We start from the raw sequence: 16,686 nt of genomic DNA on the forward strand, positions 1-16,686 counted from the left end.
AAGGGCCTGAGACTGGTGCTCCTCTTCCTGAGCTGGCTGACTTAAATCACAAGAGTTTGCCTGTGGCTTTAAGAGTTATTCTTTTAGTTACAAGTTTCCTTTCTCACATCTCCACATAGTTTTTCATCTGCAATAAAGCACTTATTTTATTACATCCACATTTGCTTCAAAAAAAGCAGATGTTTTTAATACCATTATTGGATAAATGTTGTCTAAATGCAGCCAAAACAAATCCTGCCATTGATCTCTTCTGAACTTTTGGGCAAGGGTCACAGTGCTCTGGGGTTTATCTTCCTGGTATGAGCTCATCGTTCAGAGTGTGTACCTCCTTTAGGGGCGCAGAATACCATATGGTGTGCAGAGGAAGTGCTGAAGGAGCAACATGTAGTCAGTCAGTGTTTCTCAACCTTGTCTGATTTTAGGAGTCACTTGGGGAGACTTAAAAACACAGATTCCTAGGTCTCCCTAAACTACCAAATCATAATCTCCAGGGGACACATCCACAAGTCAGATTTTTTGCAAGCTCCCCATATGATTCTTTCGATCAGACATGTTTGTGAAACACTATAGTACAAAGGAGACTGATAAATATTTTCTAGGGAAAACACAGTTTATAAATAAACTTTTAAAGCTGGGTAGAGCTGATGGACCTCAGACCTGAAGGATCAGGTAAAGACTTAATGATCCCAGTAGAATTTTAGCAGCTTAAAACTAAGGTAAAGTCTATATGTCTTTCATATTTTCTATAAAATAGGTAAATAACAATCATTATATTTTCACAAGAACCAGTATATGAAACCGTCTTTTTTCCTGTGACCACTAAATAGTGAATGGGTATGTGGTTGTGAGAGGAAATCCCCTATGTATTCAAAGAAACAGAAATTAATTCGAGTATGTTGAAATAAAACCTAAAATTCATCTCCTTTGCTCCTGTGGGCTGGATGAAATAAAGTCATGTCTGGCAAAGAGTGCACTACTTTATTTTAGTAAAACTCAAAAATAATTTATAGCTTTTAGAAACTGACTTCGTAAGATGCGTATGGAGGAAACCCCTTGTCACAGAGCCAAGTCCTGCCAAGAAACTACATTTATTGCAATAAATGTAGTTACAGTGAATCCCCTCTTAATGAAGGTATTTGGTCCTGTCTGGATGGAAGAATAAAACCAAAGTCCCAGTCCACTCTCTGGATAGAGAAATCAATAGGTTTGCTAATCTGGGTGTAGTTTGCTTATAAAATATGTATTTCTTAAAATGGAAAATATTACTTTTAATAATTCTTTTCTTTAAAAAGGCTAATACTTGTCTAGACATAATACTATCAGTTTAGAATTACATTCTCTCATAGTTGGTCATACCCAAATGCATCAGATAAAATTATTCTTTTTTTTGTATATTTTGAAAAATTCTCATGATTTTCTAGATGCACTTTATATTTCCCACTGTATGGGATTTTATAAAGTTTAATAATTTTGTGTTTATTTCTATAATTGTCTATACTTTTATCCTCTTTAGCTTTCTATTATTTTCCTGAAACTATATTAAATCTACCAGGGTTTTCAATTCAATTCAAGAACTATTTATTGAAGTTGTGTTAAGTGTCACACACTGTACTAAGGCTGTAGGATACCGTGATGAGTAGAATAAATTCTTAAAATATTTTTCTTGATTATGCTTCAAAGTAAAATAAAGTATTCTGCATTCCGAAGTTTGTTTGTTTTTTTTAATTTTTTTTTATTTTGTACAAGTGAAAAACCCTGGCGTGAGAGGATCTTAGTATTAAAAAGTCCAACATATAAAACTCTCACCTCTTACTTAACATTTATCTAGCCTAGGCTTGAAGAACTTCCCTCAATAGAAACTCCCTTCTTTAGAAAATCCTAACTGTTACAAAATTATTCCTTATCATGACCAAGTTTGATATCCCTAAATATTCTGACTGTTGGTAATAGTTGCTCATTTCAGGTAGCAGGAAACAACCCCATCACCTGGCTTTGATAACCTTTTTATGTCATAACCTTTATAGCCTAAACATCTCTTTATACCACTTACCATGTTATGGAGACTTTAACCTGTTTGCAACTTATTGTAATTATTATATTTTGCTTCCTTCTGTTACTTTCTTTTGTTTTTACTGAATATAATCTTTTTCCCTTACTTATTTTCTAATGTTTATTGGAATAATCACATTTTTATTAATCATTTTTCTCTTTTTATTGGTTTGAAATTTTTATTTTTTTATTTTTATTCTTTTATTGGTTTTATCTCTAATATTTTTGAGCTATATAAGAAACTTAGACTACATTATCTGAAAAATCCATGTTTGTTCTTATATTTCCATTAGTATTTTTCTTTTATCTTATTTTATTTTTGTATTTATTTATTTAAAAATGAATTTTCCATTTGACATTTCCAAATACACTTTACTTTTTAACAAGCAATACACTGTCTTTGGGGATAACAAATGTCAATACTAGGAAATTCAATTATAAAAAAATACAACATGTAGTCTGGGGTAGATATAGTCATTTTGGTAACATACATTAAGTGGCACTAATTACACAGTAACTCTAAGGTAACTAATATGAAACCACAGAACTGTAACTGTGACACAGGTGTATGGCCTTGGGCCTTTCTTGTAGAATCCATTTTCAAAAAACCAGATACCCATGCCAGAGCTATGCCAATGAAACCTGTTAAAGAGTAAAGCACTGAAGTTGTGTCTCATGAGAGTACCTTGCTGTTGACAGATGATAAGCAGGGAAGGTTAGTTATAAAGTAGCTGCAGCCTAATTTGCAAAGTTACCAACTGTTCCTCTTTCTAGACAGAAGCAAGAAGTTAAGAAATTCTTTGAATTTGCCATGGTGTGTCAGGCAGAAGTGTAGAGGAGGGTTGTTAGAGTAGTGGCAAAAGGATCCTGGTAGGCCTGACAGGTTTAACATCATTAAGAATCAGGGTTGGTTTCTAAATACTGGTAACAAGATGACGTGCCTTAAATTTGTAATCTTAGGTAAACTGCATATAAATGAAAAAAGCCAGTGTTCATCCACTAAGATTAATCAACAGCACTTCAAAATTCACCTCTTAAGCGCTGTGCCTGCAGCAAGGTTTCACAAGACAAGTCACCCAGAGTTTTTCTTCCCACCTCTGGCTTGCAGAGCAGCTTTCGCAGCCACTTCAAAAACCTCTCTCACTCCATCTTTGGTCTTTGCTGAACACTCCATGTACCCCAAAGCGCCAGTCCCCTTGACCATATCTCTGCCCTCTTCGCGTCTCACCCGCTTCTGCTTCATCTTGGCTAGCTCCTATCTTGTGTGCACATCATTCCTAAGATGGTTCTTGGTCCCCACCAGGATGATGGGCACATTGGGATAGAAATGCTTGACGTTTGGTGTCCATTTCTCTGGGATGTTTTCTAAACTATCAGGGTTGCCAATGAAGAAATATGTAAGTATAACACCAGTGTCTGACTGAAAGAGGGACCTCAGGTGATCATCATCTTTCTGCCTGGCTGTGTCCCACAAAGTCAGCTCTACCCGTTTCCCATCCACCTCGATACGGGACACATAGTCCTGAAACCCTGAGGGTGCGTACCCCTCTGGGAACTGCTCCTTGCTGAAGACAATGAGCAAGCACGTCTTGCCACAGACTCCGTCACCGACAATTACCAGCTTCTTCTGGATGGGAGCCATTGCTGGAGGACACTGGCCTGGGTGGCTGACATTGTGCAAAGTACCTTGAACTTCTCAGAGGACAGGCTCAGGCGACGAATCGGAGTCCAGTCTCTTCGTGCCCAGGACGCGAGTCGCAAGCTGGGAAAGCAAGGCTGGTAACTGAACAGGAGACCACGGACTCACGAGAGAACCGATGGAGGACGCAGGAAGGGAGCGCGAGCCACCCAGGGCGGGCGGCCTCTACCTGATTTGAAAACTCTTACAGGTGGTGATTCTTTCTCTTTTTATCTTTGGTAGTCCTATTGAAAAACACGTTTATCTGTGTGTTTGTTCATCTGTGTCTTTGTTCAAGTGTGTTTCTTGTACTCTTTTCTTCTGGTTTCAGTTTTACTCGTGCTCGTTTCTTCATCCTCCCTTACTAGTTCTTTCAGGTAGGGTCTGTGAGTGGTAAGATATCATTTTGTTTTTTTAATGTTTGGAAATGAATTTGTTTTATCTTTATTTTAGAACGCTAGTTTATCTGGATTTAAGATTTTAGTTGACCTTTAATGCTTCAACATATTAAAGGTATTTTCATTGTCTTCTGGCATTTATTATTGATGTTGAAAAGTGTAACGTTCTAATTCTCTTGCCTATCTAGCACATCTGACTTGTTTCCTCTGAAATATTTTTTTTTCTTTCTTTGGTGTTCTGCAACTTCACAAGTATTTGTGAATTTGTTTCTAGTTATCCTCTTCAGATTGTTTTTCACCTTTCATCTTTGATCTTGTTTTTAAATGTTCACCTCTAGAAAACTATCAGAAATTTTCTCATCAAATATCTTTCTGCCATCTTTCTCTCTTACACTTATACCTTATTTTTTAAATCTATGATACATTTATCTTGAATCACTTTTCATATTTTCTATAACTTTATATTTATGATGCTTTATTCTAAGTGATTTTCTAAGAACTCTTTCCCAATTTATTAATCAGCTTGATATTTATCTACTTCACTATTTTGCAATGGCTATAGTTTTATTCATTTTTGAAAGAATATTTATAATATATCTTCAGTATTTATCATATCTCTGAAACATTTTAGTTACAAAGTTCTACAATACATCTCTGACAACTATTTCACATGATTAATAAATGTTGTAACATTCAAGAGAGGAACAGACATTGACCTAGATAACATTGAAGGTTTCATTACACTCTATATATGCTTGTGAAGTTTTTGAAATAATTATGAAAGCATATTTATTTGGGGTTAATGGCCAGATATATTTTCCCTGCCAGTCATTAACCCTCAAGCCGTGTCTCACTCCTAGGTCATTACTGTAATTATAAGCAAACATTTAAAAGGCAGCATAGGTATACTAGTGTGTGTATATATGTGTGTGTATATATATGTGTGTGTGTATATATAGATATATATTTGCACATAGGTGGTGTTATCATATTTGGTATGTATAGGGGACATCTGAAACTGTGTGTTCAATTCATTAATCACAAAAATTGGTTGATTAGATTATCTTTCGTTTTTAATTCACATTGTAATTAACTTGTAAGTTCAGTTGGAGTGATGTAATAGTATCAGAAGCCACTTTTAATTATAAACATTATATTGTAGTTAAGTAGATTGAAAGTTTACTATTAAATTGAAAACAAGTCTTATTAGGAACATTTAATTCTGGCAAAGAAAATGACAATGTGGCATTTATGCTAATCATGTGGAGGTACAGATGTTAAAGAGAAAAGGGCTTGTTCCTTGTAGAGTATTTCTTACCATGTGTCCCAGTAAGAATATCTTCTCTTGGACTTCCTTTAGATATTGTAACAGCTGCTGAGTCTCTGATTGGGTATGAAGCCCTAACTCTGACTCCCACTACGCTAGTTCAAACAGAATTAAGTCAGCAGAGCCACCACACAAACTCTCCTTTTAAATTGAGCTACAAGGGTAAGAGCTGAGTGATTATTGTATCTAAGATCTATTTTTTCTTCCCACCAAATTAACCCCCCACAACCCACTTTCTACCATTCAGTCTGTACTTCTGTTACCTTCTGTTGGAAAATATTTAGCTTTTTTTTGGCATTGAGCCTAGTGTTTTTCTGTGGGTATACTTGTACATATGTTTGTACTCAGAATTTATCTTATATTTTCTTTAATACTACTAACAATACATTTTAGTTGAATATTTTCTAATTCAAAATAATTACTCAATGTTTGTTTTTTACTCAAATGTCATTCATATTATAAACAGTATGGGTCTTGGTGGCCAACCTGACCATGAAACGCATAGAACTTGCAGATACCCTGAAAATAAACCAGGCATTTAGATGGTGACCTGTTCAGCTTTTATTTGTACTTTATCTATTTTTCAGACTCCACAATCATAAAGTAGCCAAGAAAACCAGGAATTTTGAAGAAAGTCAAGAAAATTACTGAAGGCCAAGAAATTAAGCCTAGTGGACAATTCACCTAGCACAAGAAGCATGGTGGACTATAAAGACATTGATCACTGAAGTTATGTATACATGCAGAAAAGAGAGTCAGAAAGCATATATTAAATAAAAGAGAAAACCAAAATTGTTTTGAAATTATCTCTCTTGCAGAAGATTTGGGGAGCTTTGCCACTTAAATTTTCTGATTCTGTTTTGATGCATTTATTTTTTAAATTAACGGCCCATGGGGACCTCCATTTTTGGCAAATTAAGTTACTACCTTCCAATTTTAAATAACCCCAAATCCAGGAATCAATGAAGTCAAGCTGTAAATTGTGTTCATGTCCATAGAGAAGCAGAATAAGTTTACAATAGTGGAGAACACCAGATTTAAAATCAGATGGCCTCAACTGGAATTCTGGCTTTGCCCCTTACTCTCTATGGGATCATGGGAAAAGCATTCAAATTTTCATTTTTTTCTTATATAACATGGGAATAATATAATTTGTAGGATTATATTTTACAAGTTAATAAGTTATTATTTCTTATAAACTATAAAATAAATTTACAGTTGCAAATTTTGCATAATGGAAGGACAATATATGGAATAAAATTTTTAGTCTTCTACAAAGATAATAAACACAAAGATCACATTATACAAGCTAACCTTCAGGAGCTTTGGAATCCCTTTCTTTGGAGGTCACCAAACATATTATAAATCACCATCTGTTTGAGATGGTTCAATGCAGAAAATCTAGAAGCAACAGCAAAAACAAGCTAAGTTTAGAGACTCCTTTCCAGCTTTATATCTTTTATATGTTGAGTAGCATAAAGGTATTTATATTTTTTCTCTTTGAAGATAGTTATCATTAAAGGCTATGAATTAGCAGGATTTTCTTGGTGGAAATAATTTATAAAGTTATATATTTTTATTTTAAGTTGTTTTCAATATCTAAATTTCACATAAACACGAACACTGGTAGTATTCCCAAAATACTAAACTCTTTAGATTACTAGATAAAATGCATAATGAATTAAATATATCTTTGCTTCCAAAAACTTAGGATGGACAAAGTTAGTCCCTTTGTGATTAAAAGCCAGAGTTGTGAATTAGCCAAAGGGTTTCCCTGGCCATCATTCTGGATATAGATCTTCAGTGAAATTTTGGTAATACAACAATAGAAACAAATCTGACCAAGTATCCAACAGAGTAACATTAGAACCCACAACGGCCCAGGTTGCAAACTGTAACTCTACATAGCTCTGTTTTCCAGAATACTAAACTTACGTATTTGGTGTCGTGGTAGAGAAACAGACACCCCTACCTTATCCATCATTATTATTTATCAGAATGGATATAAATATGTCCAAATGTCTTAGCTTGAGACAATGTCCCAGTAAGCCCAGTTATCTCATAGGCATTATTTTATTATTTCTTTTCCCTTAAAGGTTTCCACATCTCAACTGTCCTGATGCCACTGAACCATTTGTGCTATCATACTGCTGCTTTTATTGACACCTTTATTTGTGTGTCAATTCCCAAACTGGTGTGGCACCATGAGCCCTGGTTAGACATACACCTTACCTCTCCTTAACAGGATGGCAAAGGTGCTCTATCCAACTGTCTCAGGACCCCATGCTATGGCTGTGTCTTTCCTGGGTTCTGGGTATCTTTCTGTTTGGGACAGCTAATGAAACTCTCTAGTAAAGCTACTGTCTCATACTTTTGCATAACTTTGTGTCCTAGCAAGGTAAACATTTTTGGGAAAACAACTCACAAATTTTAAATTCCTTTTTCATACTTCATCATCCGAGGGATAATGGTGGGATTCAGTTGATTTTAGTCTCCAACATGGATTGAGGTACATTGTCAAGACTTAACTCTCTCATCCCAAACCCTTCCTGTGTCTCCTTTCTAACCAGTGTAATTCTCTTTACATATGTATCTATTTGCCCTAAACACATACAGTTTGGAATTCTACATTTGTACTATTCCTTCTTGTCTGCCACCAACATATAATATCTAATCTACCAGGCTCCCAGTTTCTTCTCAGGAAAATTTCTGCACAACCCCTCAGGAAGGAATGTACTTAATGAATTATGAGTTATTATTTTCTGTACTAGTTTATAAATTACTTTAAAATAATATGAATAAACATTATATAATTTCATTAGTCGATTTATTAAGTCGATAGATAATTAATTTAATACTTATAAAGTACCTATTACTAATACAGAAATATAAAACTAAAAATGGATTTTTTTCATAATATTATTTTATAAAATAAATGAGCCTATCGTCCTGAATAAAATTTCCAGTTGGTGGGATGATAGTTCACAGTGGACGCTCTCTCCCATCCCTACCCCACAGCACTTCTATCTAGCAGGAGACATGCTATGACTGATATTTCCAGGTCTCAACTGACACTGCCAGTGGTTAGAAGCTCCTTATCTGTCGTTTACAGTCACAATGTGATAAAGTCTTGGAGTTTCACCAAATCTTTTACAAAACTTTTGAACAAAGGATTAATTGACTAAATCCCTTCCAGTGTGTTTCTCCTGCCCCAGGATGGTACCAAGTAGTGAAATGGGGTAAGAGGCAGAAAAAAGTTAAGTGTCTGAGTAATCCACTGTTGGACAATCAGTCTCCATATTGTATCAGATGGGGATGTGGTAATGCACTTTTTCTGATTTCCCAGTTCTGTAGCTCCACTTATTGAAAGAATAGCTCCTATTATTGGATTTGACAATCCTCCTTTTTTCTTTTCTTGCCAAAATATTCATGCAATTTCAAAATGGGAAAGTCTTGAGTAACATTCACTTCAAAATAGAAGACTCATTTAGTTTTTGTTTTTGTTTTTTTGATAGCTTTAACAAGTAACGATTATCTCCTGTGTCTATTCCACATTATTTCTTTAACATTTCTCGTTATGGTCTAAAATGTTTGGCCTTGTCTTGATAGTGATGGCTATACCAAATAGTCTCATTCATTTAGGATTATAGCACTATAAATAAAGTGCATGGCTTTCTTTTTCTGACTATAATAAATATTTATTAATCTAATTAGTACATAACAGTTGAGAATTTTGGAAATTAGATGCTGCAAAATATTTTTTTTAGCAGTATGCCCTTTCTATCCTCATGGTCTCTGGTATAGGAAATCATGCCTGTTTCAATATGTTTGCTTCTGATATCATGTTTCAATGTCATTTCCAATGAACAAAGGAATCGCTGTACTAGGAAAACTGGTTACATTATTTAAGGAATTATACAATTGACTTTTCCACAAAAGTATAAAATTAAGTTTCTGTTAACAATTTATGAACAAGTATACACACACAGAGACACACACATACATACACACAGACACGTACACAAAAGCCACCAAAGTTTTTACTTGAACACAGAAATTAATCTAGATCTTTGAGAGCAAGGAGCTCATGGTGAACTTCATTACAAAAGTCACATTATTCTGACATAAAATAGAACCTGACATTTGGCCTAATTATACTTTTCAAGTCTTTAATATTCTGCTTATCATTATGGATATTTAAATAAAGAAAACTCTTCTGATACCTTTTGCCCTTTTTCTGTTTCATAGTCTTCTTTGAATTAAAAAGGAAATTAAGGTTTTCTCAACTAGAAGTTTTAATAGATAAATGAATAATATATTTAAAAATAATGCTAAAACTTACCCCTAATAATTTAAAACAAGGGTATATTTTTATATTAAGTAAAGCATCTATTGCTTTCTCAAATATCTTCTGAAAAGAATAGAGTCAGAAATCCTTTATTATGATTCTAGGCAACTTTGAACTTTGACTTATTCAATCTGAGTCATCTCTAAAACTTTTAGGGTTTTTGTCATCATTTTGCTATATATCCTTTAATATTACTTTAATGGATTGGCACAAATCAAAGAGTAGACTGCCTTCCAGTGATTCATCTCATTGGACTTAGTTAAGTCCAGAGGGACATGCTACATTTCAGACTGTCAGGTTGATTTATATGAAAGAACATAGTCATTTACTTAGGTGTTACATTAACTAGACAGCCAAACCAGATCAATGATTTTGGCATTGTAGAATTCTACAATACTCCTAAATTTGAAAAAAAAAATAGAATTATTGAAATGAAATTTATTTTTCTTTCTCTTTTTCAGATTTCATTTCTTTAATTTTAAATTCAGGGATACGTGTTGAGGTTTGTTACATAGTTTCAGGGGGATTTGTTGTACAGATTATTTCATCACCCAGGTATCAAACCTAGTACCCATTAGTTATTTTTATATTTCCTACCATATGCTTTTACTATATACCAGGGCAATATTCTATAATATTTGCAATCTTCATACATTTTTATGCAAACATCAATAATTCATATATAGAAAGATTAATTAATGAGACTACTTAGGTAATTGAATCACAGCATATTTTCTTTAAACAAGATGAAATTATTAAGGTGAATAGAAAGTTGTTAAATATTTATGGGATCAACTAAAGTAAGAAAAAGGAGTAGTTTTACTTCAGGAGTATAAACTAAATATAACTACTTATATTTGTCTACATTCTCTATAATTGAGCATGTATTCATTTTAATATGTAAAAACAATAGATTAGGTTTGGTATATGCTTTGTTTCATTCTACTTTAAGGTAAAAATGTAATTCTTGCAATGGGTAATTCGCCAATTTTTATAGTTTAACTATTTAGTTCTCTATTCCATGTGTGCACATCAATCATTAATTATTGGTTATATTTTTATTATGTATAACTTAAACTTTCTTATAAAAATTGGACCTTAAACTCATCATATGCAAAGTCATAATAGTACCCTCTCCTACATCGGAAGCAATTTCTCCTACTTTCATTGTTTGTTTCATACACCCTTGTGCTCTCATTTTCTAAGACCTGAAAGCTGAAAATCATTGGCCTTCTCTCCCTCAGAACATCTAAATGTTTCTAGGATTTACCAAATTCATCTCTAATGCATCTCTCCAAGCATTTCCTCCACCAAGTACTCTCTATTTTAATTGTTTCTTCTCCTTTGTTTTAGTTTCTCTTATTTTTGACTACATAATTATTTCTCCAAATTAGCATCCACAACATTGGTTTCTCTTTGCTTAATCAATTTTATGTTATGCTGTCAGATTAATATTTCTGGATCATAATTCTGATCAATAAATACTCAATTCAATTGGGTTTTTCTTAACAGTTCTAAATTTATATATCTTAATATATCTTATCCAAAACTTTGTACTTGCACATAGTAGACTAATCAATAAATATAACCAAAATGAATTAATGGTGAATTAAAATATTTTCCATGATAGTAAATTACACCCTTGTATAGAAATAAACATAGTAAAGATAAAATTATATAAATGTCAATATTATATAACTCCCCGATGCCTTATTTTTTTGGCTTTTGTTTTCTGTTACATGTGCCCACATCAAACATTGATCATTCAGTTATTCATGTCCTTCAAATTTCAGATTAAATGTTATGTTCTCCTTGATGTCTTCCTGATTGCTGCAGGCAAAGCCACATTTTGCATTCTTGTGTCTTTTTTACCAGGCATGTTACCACAGTCCTCCTTGAATAATTGATTATGTAACCTAAGTGTCCTATTTCCACTACTTCTATATATAGTCCTGACCACAATAATCCCTGAATTCTATTTCTGAACATTCTCACTATCACATAGGTGAGATCATTCCTGCCAAACCACTCTTCCTCCATATATATTTCTAGATATCCCCAAAGGTGTGTGTCTCAGACCTTCTGAATCTAGTTCATTTTTATTCTCAGACAATAATCACCGTGATCTTCCTTTTCGGCTTCAGCTTATACATGTTACACTTGAAAAATTCCCACGGTGTATGACCATTTTAAGAATGGTACTGCTTCTGCTCAGCAAAAGAAACTATCATCAGGGTGAACCAGCAACCTACAGAATGGGAGAAAATTTTTGCAATCTATCCATCTGACAAAGGGCTAATATCCAGAATCTACAAGGAACTTACACAAATTTACAAGAAAAAATCAAACAACCTCATCAAAAAGTGGCTGAAGAATATGAACAGACATTTCTCAAAAGAGGACATTTATGTGGTCAGGAAATAGATGAAAAAAAGCTCATCATCATTGGTCATTAGAGAAATGCAAATCAAAACCACAATGAGATACCATCTCATGCCAGTTAGAATGGCAATCATTAAAACGTCTGGAAACAACAGATCCTGGTGAGGATGTGGAGAAATAGAAGTGCTTTTACACTGTTGGTGGGAGTGTAAATTAGTTCACCCATTGTGGAAGACAGTGTGGTGATTCCTGAAGAATCTAGAACCAGAAATACCATTTGACCCAGCAATCTCATTACTGTTTACATACCCAATGGATTATAAATCATTCTACTATGAAAACACGTTGAAGCACTATTCACAATAGCAAAGACTTGGAACCAACCCAAATACCCATCAGTGATAGACTGGATAAAGAAAATGTGGCGCATACACACCATGGAATACTATGCAGCCATAGTGTTCATAGAACTCATGAATGAATAAGTTCATGTGCTTTGCCGGGACATGGATGAAGCTGGAAACGATCATCCTCAGGAACTAACACAGGAACAGAAAACCAAACTCCACATGTTCTCACTCATAAGTGGTAGTTGAACAGTGAGAACACATGGACACAGGAAGGGGAACATCACACACCAGGGCCTGTCAGGGGTTGGAGGAAAGGGGAGAGATAGCATTAGGATAAATACTTTTTTTTTTAATTTATTTATTATTATTATACCTTAAGTTGTAGGGTACATGTGCATAACGTGCAGGTTTGTTACATATGTATACTTGTGCCATGTTGGTGTGCTGCACCCATCAACTCGTCATTTACATCAGGTATAACTCCCAATGCAATCCCTCCCCCCTCCCCTCTCCCCCCTTCCCATGATAGGCCCCGGTGTGTGATGTTCCCCTTCCTGAGTCCAAGTGATCTCATTGTTCAGTTCCCACCTATGAGTGAGAACATGCGGTGTTGGGTTTTCTGTTCTTGTGATAGTTTGCTAAGAATGATGGTTTCCAGCTGCATCCATGTCCCTACAAAGGACACAAACTCATCCTTTTGGATGGCTGCATAGTATTCCATGGTGTATATGTGCCACATTTTCTTAATCCAATCTGTCACTGATGGACATTTGGGTTGATTCCAAGTCTTTGCTATTGTGAATAGTGCCGCAATAAACATACGTGTGCATGTGTCTTTATAGCAGCATAATTTATAATCCTTTGGGTATATACCCAGTAATGGGATGGCTGGGTCATATGGTACATCTAGTTCTAGATCCTTGAGGAATCGCCATACTGTTTTCCATAATGGTTGAACTAGTTTACAATCCCACCAACAGTGTAAAAGTGTTCCTATTTCTCCACATCCTCTCCAGCACCTGTTGTTTCCTGACTTTTTAATGATCGCCATTCTAACTGGTGTGAGATGGTATCTCATTGTGGTTTTGATTTGCATTTCTCTGATGGCCAGTGATGATGAGCATTTTTTCATGTGTCTGTTGGCTGTATGAATGTCTTCTTTTGAGAAATGTCTGTTCATATCCTTTGCCCACTTTTTGATGGGGTTGTTTGTTTTTTTCTTGTAAATTTGTTGGAGTTCTTTGTAGGTTCTGGATATTAGCCCTTTGTCAGATGAGTAGATTGCAAAAATTTTCTCCCATTCTGTAGGTTGCCTGTTCACTCTGATGGTAGTTTCTTTTGCTGTGCAGAAGCTCTTTAGTTTAATGAGATCCCATTTGTCAATTTTGGCTTTTGCTGCCGTTGCTTTTGGTGTTTTAGACATGAAGTCTTTGCCCATGCCTATGTCCTGAATGGTACTACCTAGGGTTTTTATGGTATTAGGTCTAACATTTAAGTCTCTAATCCATCTTGAATTAATTTTCATATAAGGAGTAAGGAAAGGATCCAGTTTCAGCTTTCTACTTATGGCTAGCCAATTTTCCTAGCACCATTTATTAAATAGGGATAGGATAAATACTTAATGCATGCAGGACTTAAAACCTAGATGATGGGTTGATAGGTACAGCAAACCACCATGGCACATGTATACTTATGTAACAAAGCTGCACGTTCAGTACGTGTATCCCAGAACATAAAGTAAAATAAAATAAAAGACAACGAATAAAAAAGAATGACACTGTGGCTTCTCAAGCCTCTTAGAGTTCCTGATCCTCAGAGATTAAGTGAATGAAGGATCTGGAACAATAATGGCAAGAATTATCTAGCCCTAATTTTGAGTCTTGCTTGCATCTGAGCTCTACTAATGCATTTCTGCCCAGGTGCAAAGCCTCTTGTGCAAATCACACATTTATCTTCCAGCTCTAACTCACTGACACCAATAGAACACTTAACTGATAGAAGTGAGATCAGCCCATCTTTTCCTAGACCAGATTATTTTCCAGGGCAAATATCCAGCAGTCTGCAACCTGTCAGGGTATGTGCTATCTTCCAGGGAAACTCAGAGCTTCCTAAAGCCTGACATGTGGCCCACAGAAACTTAGTTGCTCTTATTTTCTCTCCAGAAGATGGGGCCCTCATCTCTGCCTTCCTCAATGTCAGTTTCCTTCAGGATATATTTCACATTTGCTTCACCACTCAGTTATAAGTAAAGAGTGTAATTAATTAATCTGTCTTCCATTTCTTATCTCAATCAATTCTTTCACAAAAGGCTGTGTGAGAGTGGATGATTAATATTTCTAATAGCAGTTTGATTTTATACTTTCTTCATTTCACACTCTTTCTGCATCATTCATTCTGCCCAGCCCTAGACCCTCCCATTTTCTTCATAATTTTACCAATAGGTTTTGCGTCTCCTATTATTCCCCAATAGACGATGTCTTCACCATGGATAGTCTTATCATTACTCAATACCTAAAAGGTGAACATCTCTTTCTTCTCTCCCTGACTCCTCAAAGCTTTTGTGAATGTTTTCTCTTGCCAGAAACACCCTTCCTCCTTCATCCTTCCTCCACTTAACTAAGAACCTGTTAACCCTTGGCCTTCATCAAGTCCCATCTTCTCTCTGTTCTCTGTATAAAAGTTTCTAGGTGATTTCAATTTCTTACCAATATGACTGTAATCTTATTCAATATTAAAAAGAAAGCAACTCTGTGGCAAGGTTCATGTTTTATGCTTCTTTCATATTGATTGTGACTTACTAAGTGATGGTAAGTACTCAATCACCTGAATTTGCTCAATCTTTTATTAACTGACACGTAAGGTAGTATGATCCCTGATCCTGTTGCAAAACAACAACTCTGTTTCCAAATAAAGTCACACTCTGAGGTACTAAAGGTAGGAACTTTAACATATCTCTTTGGGGAGACACAATTCAATTTAGGTCACTTATAAGGCAATTGAGCTGATTTTCCAATGGAGTATATAAAGCTCTAAAGTTAAAACCAATAAAGGAGCTCTAAGATATTAAGCTCTTTCCTCAGTAGATATAAAGGCTGTCACCCTGCAAATGGGTTACTGTGATAGAAACAGGATTTTTGGGGGGATGAACAAGTTCACATTTTATAGAAACTTTTTGAGACATAGAAAATTTGTTCTATACTTTGTCTCCGTGCTTTAGAAAGAATACACATACAGTAAATGATTATTTAAATAATATGTCTTTCAGGGCTTGAGATGGAATCATATTGAAACTGTGAAGCCTTCTGCCAGAAATAACTTCATGTAAAGTGTAGGAGACACCACACAAGAGGTTACTGTGGGGAGACAGGCTCAAATGGTAAGATCCTCATACTAAGAATAAATGAATAATGTCTATGCTGCTTTCATTACTTTTGTTCCCTGTGACAAAGATAAAGTTAATTATTTGGAGATAGCAAAGAAGTCTGTTTATTGAATGTGACATGCTAGATGCAATTCTGGATTGCAGCATATTGTAATATTAAAGATCAAGGAACTTTTAATAGGATTCAAATACAATTTTTAATTGAGCCCATTTCTTGCACACGTGAGCTGTATTGAAAATTCTCCCAAATCAAAAACACGCAGCAATCGTAATTGCAATTAAAAAGTGAATCTTATGAGCTGAATCTTTTTTGCTTAGATTCTCTTTAAATCAAACAATTCTATATTACTTTTACTGAAAGCTCAAAATCGATTTAATGTTAACTATATCCTTTATTCGTAAATTTATCCTCTGTCTTTTTGACCCCTGGCTGATTTCACACACTCCCTCTTCACTAAAAAGAGTTTATTGATACGCTGTGTCTACATGAATCCATGACATCTGAATGAAAGATTTGAGATTTGCTATCCAGATGCTCTGCCTTCTAGACTCCATCTGGATATTTGGCCTTGTACTTACAAACCATCTGGGTTTGTTACTATACTTTCCACTTTTCAACCAGATGTTTTGGCATTGTGTGGACAAAGCATGTGGCATTGTCTATAAAATGTAATTATATAAAAATAAATAACACTATCTAAGCAATTAAAGGAAAAACATTTTCCCATCTAAAAATCTCAACAATAGTTTCTTAGTAATACTTTCATGGCAG

The 16,686-nt window shown here is 34.8% G+C and overlaps 1 long non-coding RNA gene and 1 pseudogene across 2 annotated transcripts; one reads left to right on the plus strand and one right to left on the minus strand.

Annotated features, from left to right (window-relative positions):
• Positions 1 to 2,451: 2,451 nt before the first annotated feature.
• Positions 2,452 to 3,858, minus strand: LOC126952029 (transforming protein RhoA-like; annotated as a pseudogene). The gene has a single exon (XR_007724768.1). The product of XR_007724768.1 is annotated as a transforming protein RhoA-like (transcript).
• A 19-nt stretch (positions 3,859 to 3,877) lies between these two features.
• LOC126952030 (uncharacterized) lies at positions 3,878 to 6,204 on the plus strand. Its single transcript, XR_007724769.1, has 3 exons — positions 3,878 to 3,938; positions 5,486 to 5,614; positions 6,040 to 6,204. It is a non-coding gene; the product is annotated as an uncharacterized LOC126952030 (long non-coding RNA).
• The last annotated feature ends 10,482 nt before the right edge of the window (positions 6,205 to 16,686 follow it).

The sequence above is a fragment of the Macaca thibetana genome, chromosome 4 (genome assembly GCF_024542745.1).
Source record: "Macaca thibetana thibetana isolate TM-01 chromosome 4, ASM2454274v1, whole genome shotgun sequence".
NCBI lineage: Eukaryota > Metazoa > Chordata > Mammalia > Primates > Cercopithecidae > Macaca > Macaca thibetana.